This window comes from Gymnodraco acuticeps, unplaced genomic scaffold (genome assembly GCF_902827175.1).
Source record: "Gymnodraco acuticeps unplaced genomic scaffold, fGymAcu1.1, whole genome shotgun sequence".
Lineage (NCBI taxonomy): Eukaryota > Metazoa > Chordata > Actinopteri > Perciformes > Bathydraconidae > Gymnodraco > Gymnodraco acuticeps.
Genome location: NW_022990028.1, coordinates 328657 through 335103, shown reverse-complemented (window position 1 = coordinate 335103; position 6447 = coordinate 328657). Strand labels below are relative to the sequence as shown.

Sequence of the window (6447 nt, the reverse complement as noted above, 5' to 3'; positions counted from 1 at the left end):
TTATTAGATATTAATAGGATCTCTATAAAGTATATTCATTACTCGTTATTCTCTACTAATAGTTCATTAAAGACTGTATATCAGGGGGGCCCAACCAGTCGATCGCGATCGACCGGGAGATTCCCAGTCGATCGCGAGATGTCTCTAAAAATAGAACAACAACATTCTGTTTTATCGTTAATGTCCTGTAACATAATCTTCCTGTGCCAGAATAATGCACTTGAAAGCATCAAAGCTTTGTGATTGGCCGGCGTGACCCCATGTGTCGGGGCGTGGCTGGTGGGCAGTTGGCACTATTTCGCTGACGTTGTCCATGTCAACAGGAGTGACAGTCCGCACACACACAAGACCGCAATGGCAGAAGCAAAAAAGCACCAAATATATCATTTTCACTCGGAGTGGGAGGATGATTATTTTTGTATCTATTCCAATTCAAAGTCCATCTGTCCCATCTGCAATGCGAGCGTGGCTTTATCGAAGAATGGTAATTTAGGAGCGGCATTTCAAAACAGTGCACAAACGCTACGAGACGGAATTCCCTCCTAATTCTGCCCTACGCTCCCAAAAGGGGAGGGGCCTGAAAGGACAGCTAAATGCACAGCAGTCCATTTCCACCAGGCCCAACAACAAGAGCAAGGCTGCTACCAGAGCATCTTAACGTGTCAGTCACGTTCTTGCGAAACACATGAAGTCTTTCAAAGACGGCGGAGTTGTGAAATAAGCATTCCTGGAGGCTGCTGACGCACTTTTGGGGGACAGTAAAAATAACAGTAGAATTTCAAAAGGTTTTTGATATAATAAAAACTCAAGTTAGATATCGTTATTAATCAGCTGTAAGTTTTAGTTTGTTTGAACTTATTCATTATAATTATTGTACAAAATGGTATAAGAATGCAAACATTAAGATCTGTTCTGTTTTAATTGATTATAGTCTATTATCAATTCGGGTTAAGAAACTAGTGTTGCTTGCATCCTATTTTAAAAAAGGGTTTGATTCTATTAATTTTGTCTTTTTTATTGCATTTTGGCAGCAGATTCCTGTGTAGCTTCAGATCTGAGTCTAATTTATAGCCTAATTTATACTTTTGTAGCAACGCTATTTTTATATAATGGCAAATAAAGGGTTCAGAGTATTTTCTTTTTTCCCTGTGTCATATGTGGCAGCACTGTTCAATGCTTCTTGAAAACATGACCCACTGTAGTATGTGACGTGTGGATAAACTCCAACTCTGTATCAACAACACTGTTGTGTAACTTCAGTTAAATACTTGTATGTGTGTAGATTAGAAAGAGGTAAGATAAAGGATCTGCAGTATTTTATGAAGTATTAATCGTACGAAGGTCAGTTTTATACAAGTAGAAGTGTGTATTGACCTGGTAGTAGGCTGTCAGTAATGGCTACGCCTCTCTATTTGGACTGGTAGATCTCGGCAGACTGGCGACTTTAAAAGTAGCTCTCGGTTCAAAAAAGGTTGGGCACCCCTGCTGTAGAATAATCTGACGTATCGTAAGTTTGGTATATTTGGTACACATTACTATTACTGTTGTTCAGAGTTGACATCTAACATGTATTGTTAATTTTGTTTTGTTACTTCAGACACGATCCACGCACAGTGACGCAAAGTACGTTGTGTTTGAAAGCTGCCTCGGACAGCTGTTTGAAAAATGTCCGTTTTGTAAGACAGACTGTGATGTCCAAAAACGAAAAAATTGGACTTTTGTGGCGTTCAAACAGCGTTGTCCAAACTGCACTTACTTCAGACAATGGGAGAGCCAGCCCATCATTGGAAGTACCCCGGTTGGCAACTTACAATTATCTGCTGCTACATACTTCACTGGTGCTTCCTTCTTCCAACTAAAAAAGGTATTTTACCATCTTACATCCATAGCATATGAAAAATGACAGAAGTGGACTTTTTCAAATACTTGTCCTGTTTTTCTATTTATTCATAGATATGCAGAGCCATGCAGCTGGAGATCTTCCAGTATGAGACCTTCAGGAGGCATGCTATAGGCATTATCTGGAGCCTGCTATTATCCACAAGTGGAAAACTGATCAGCTGAAGATTTTCCAGCAACTATACCACCAGGGGGGATAGGTCACAGTTGCAGGAGATATGAGAGCAGACTCTCCAGGTAAGCAGAAACAGACAAGACAGTGTAGTGCCAGAGTTACTGGTGTATATTACAATTCATCTACTTATCCATTGAAATTCTGTTGAAAAGTCTTGAAACCTCCTGTATTATATTTTCTTCAGGCCACTCAGCTAAGTTTGGGAGCTACACACTAATGCACCTGGGAAGCAACACCATTGTGGACTTCCAGCTTGTTCAGGTGGGATTCTCTTTCTGGGTGTAATTTTAGGCGTGCTGGCTGTTGATGCATGCTTCAGTGTATTTATGCCCTATTTCTTATTTACCAACAGAGCAATGAAGTAGGTGGTAGTTACCACATGGAAAAGGAGGGACTCAAAAGATGCCTAGATCATCTGGAGTCAAACGATTTGGCGGTTGAGTACATTGTGACTGACCGTCATCCACAGATCCAGAAGTTTCTGAGGGAACGCAACATAGAACAATTCTATGATGTCTGGCACTTTGAAAAATATATTTATCCCTATATGTTGTAATGAAAGAATACCAAATAGATACATGAATGATATCCCCCTATATGTCCCTCTAATCTGGTCTTTCCTCTGTTATTGTAAACTGTCTGGCAGACCACTTGATCACAGCACCTTTTGTCATTGTAAATTACATTTCACTCACTAATCTTAGGATAATGGGAGTACTCTTTAGGATGGGAATTTACAGTGATGCATATATGAATATGTATGGTTGTTTCCTGGCTATAAAATGTTTTCAGACATAAGGGTGACGCCCTGACCATTGTCATGCAATTATCATATGGATGTTATGGTTGTAATTAACATGCTGTGCCCTTCTGTCTGCCCACCACCCTCTTTCCACCACACCCTTGAATATTGTCCATCACAACACATCATTTACACACTATGGCTTGAATATTCACATGCGTTTTCTTTTTATCAGGTTTGTCCAAGAAACTTGTGAAACTTTCACAGAACAAGGACTGCAAGTTGTTGAAGAGGTGGCTGCAGAGCATAAAAAAACATGTGTACTGGAGTGCGACGAGCACAACCTCGGGGCCGGAGAAGTTGGCAAGGTGGACGTCAGTGGTCAACCACCTACAAAACATCCACGTGCATGACGACCCCCTATTCCCCAAGTGTGAACATCCTGAAAGAGCCACAACGGATGAAAATAAATGGCTAAAACCTGGTAAGTTCAATATTTATAAAAAAATTGCAAATAACAAGTGAAACATTCAAAAACACTTCACTTCCTTCATAAGATAGGTAAGATAAGTTGCAATGTTCTAATGGACTGGTGCTGTTTTTGTAATTTTACTCAAGATTCAATAACACTCCACAAAGTTGAGAAAATACTCAACAACAAGAGAGTTCTCAAAGATGTGCAAAAGCTAAGCCATCACTACCAGACCTCATCCCTGGAGTCGTTCCACAGCTTGATTCTGCGTTTTGCCCCCAAAAATGTGGTTTTTCCCTTCATGGGAATGTTGTACAGGTAATACACTGTATAATTTATTCAGTAGCATCTTATAACACAGTGACTGTTTAGTGGCATGAGGGTTTTATTCTGTCATAACACAAAGTCTTATTTTATTTTGCTATTCTATAGGTTGTGTCTAGCAGCCATGCATCACAATGAGAATGCTGACCGTGAGCAAGCCACAACAGCTGCAGGACTACCTGTGTACAGATTGGCCTATTGTTAGAAATTAAAATCAATGTTGATATGGCGTAATTTGAATTAAATACACTATTTAATTTAAATCAGTTTTATTCTGAAAAACCGGAAGTTCACTAACTATTAACTTAATACTTTTATTCTGAAAATTATTCATTTCCGGTTAGCATTAGCATGTGGCGAAATGCTGCATTTTCAAACCGTGAATCAAAGGTGAAATGACATGTGATGTTGTACACCGAGCACACTGGGTTTAGCACTCGTTTATTACCGCTGAATAACGTTTATTAGGAAATGTTTAAATAACCACAGACACTAGAATGATATAATTTAACAACAGAAAAAGGCAGAAATTGCATTGGACCCGCCCCCGACGACGCCGGCCAATAGGAGAAGACCTCCGATGACAACAGGAAGAGCAAGCCAAGGATTGACCCCTTCTACCTGCTGACCTGGACTGACCGGTCGGATGAGGAGAGCGCCTCCACTCGCACATTTCATTTTGTACACCACCGCATCTTTTGTGTAATTAAATGCTGTTAACTTTTATAAGCTTCCCTTGACTCTTTTCAGTCTCTCCTGCCTTCGGGGTTCTAGAATATACTAACACTATCCAAAATCAAGGAGGGGAGAATGCACCGCAAAGCCTGTAAAGAAGGAGCCTACATACAGTAAGTTGTCAACATTTTTTTTATTACAAACATAAATTACATTTTAAATTATTATAGCACAAAGTACCAAAGAACTGGCCAGATCTATGGAGAACCGGGATGACTGCAACAGACGATGGAGGGCTAGAGAGATAGCCACACTGAATTATCTGTACAATGAAAGAATAAAAGAGAAATGAATAAGTGTATACAAATAATTAATTATTATATGAATGTTATATTTTTCAGTGTACGTGGGTGAGCTGATGAGGCTGGTGTTTGAAGAAGTCTTTGAGGACCCAACACCCTTTGTGGAGGAGATGAATAAAATCAACATTCCAAAGGACCTGTCCACTCAATTTGACAGGCCCTCAAAGGAGGAAGTGGTAGCCCGCCATGTCTCACGTTTTAGTCTAGGGGCGGTCGGAAGCCCACGTACTGTCCAGCCAGATCAGGGAACTCCTGGCGTATCCGGCGGACCACACACGACGGGATGACCACTCTGATTCCTCGTCCCAAAAAGCCCCAGCACCAGCTTACGAAGCTGCGATAGGCCAGATGCCTAAAACGCCTATAAGAGGAGGAATGGATGATAACATATATGTGCTGTCCTGTTTTTCACCCTTACACTCTGGCTGCTTGAATAACTGAATTTCCCCACAGGGATTAATAAAGGTCCATCTTATCTCATACAGTGTATATATACACATGATCAATTTGTACATTTATCAAAATAAAGTTTGATGGAACTACTTGATAGCCTTTCTTCCCTGAATTATTTGCTCCTAGATCATTCATATATAGCAAACCATTATTTGATTTTTCATCTAATACAGTAGTAGTTTATTATAGCTAAAAATAACTTACTCTTCTTCAGTTCTACGCCTCAAAGGTCCATAATCAAACCGATAAATATTGTGGAGGTTCTGCAGGGTGTAGGGATTGAGGCAGTTTGGTTCTAGTCCGGGGTGGTCAACCATGCACACAATGGGTTCTGGGACTTGGTGCATTCGTGTTAAAACCTATAGGAGGATAAGATATTTGTAACATAATACGTTTAGCAATTAAATCCAACTATGGCGAGGTTTACAAAATAAACATTAAATTACTATAGAATAAATAAAAGGGCATATAGTCTATTGACTTGACAAGTATGTATGGTGTATATAATGTTGTGTGCTACTGTTGGTGTTTTTGTATTTGTTGTGGTGACACCCTGTTTTGACCATAATTCACCTTTGGTATAGTGTTGCCACACGGACCCTTTAGTGTGTGCTCTTAGGTTTAGCTTGTCATTCCTAGCTTGTCAGACAGAGCAGACATGTATTTTACCTGATTCTAAACACACCGCCCCCGACTCCCTTTCATCGGCACTACACTGTCACCTTTCTAATCTCCCTGCAACAGAGGTTTTCCACCTCGGTAGGCATTACTGCGCAGTTTCCACATGTGCACCTAAATAACAACAGTTGGAAAGTTTGGTTAGTCAGCGGACACACTTGTTACTGTGATGTAGATAAATGATGAAGTTCTAACATTACATCTGAAATGTAGCAGCTATACAAAATTAAAACGTTCCACTGTGAAACCGCCTGCTGTATTCTTGTTTGGGACGGTGGATCAGGTCCATCACGGTCCGTTTCACTCTCAGGGTCGGACTCCGGTTCGTATATATATGGCTTTACTGACGCCATTTCATTTCTGCTACTCCGCTCAGAGCCGAAAAAACACCATGGGCTAAGTACCCGCTAAACCACTTTACGGCAGATGTCAACAGGGGCAGAGCCTCTCTGGTGGTTGACAAATCAGAACAGAGGGGCCGAGCTGACCAATCGGAGCACACTGGGCTCACAGGGAGGGGGGGCAAGAGCTGCAACGAGCCGTTTAGTGGAGAGAGTGAATTCACGTAGATTACAGAGATGCTGTATGCGAAATGTGAGTTTGGAAAATTGCACAGTATAAATCTATTCTAGTAGACATCAACAATGGAATTATGATCAGTGGAAAT

General features: G+C 40.7%; 1 long non-coding RNA gene across 1 annotated transcript; it reads left to right on the top strand.

Moving 5' to 3' along the window:
• Positions 1–4240: 4240 nt before the first annotated feature.
• On the top strand, positions 4241–6027 carry LOC117545264. Its single transcript, XR_004568804.1, has 2 exons — positions 4241–4460; positions 4689–6027. It is a non-coding gene; the product is annotated as an uncharacterized LOC117545264 (long non-coding RNA).
• The last annotated feature ends 420 nt before the right edge of the window (positions 6028–6447 follow it).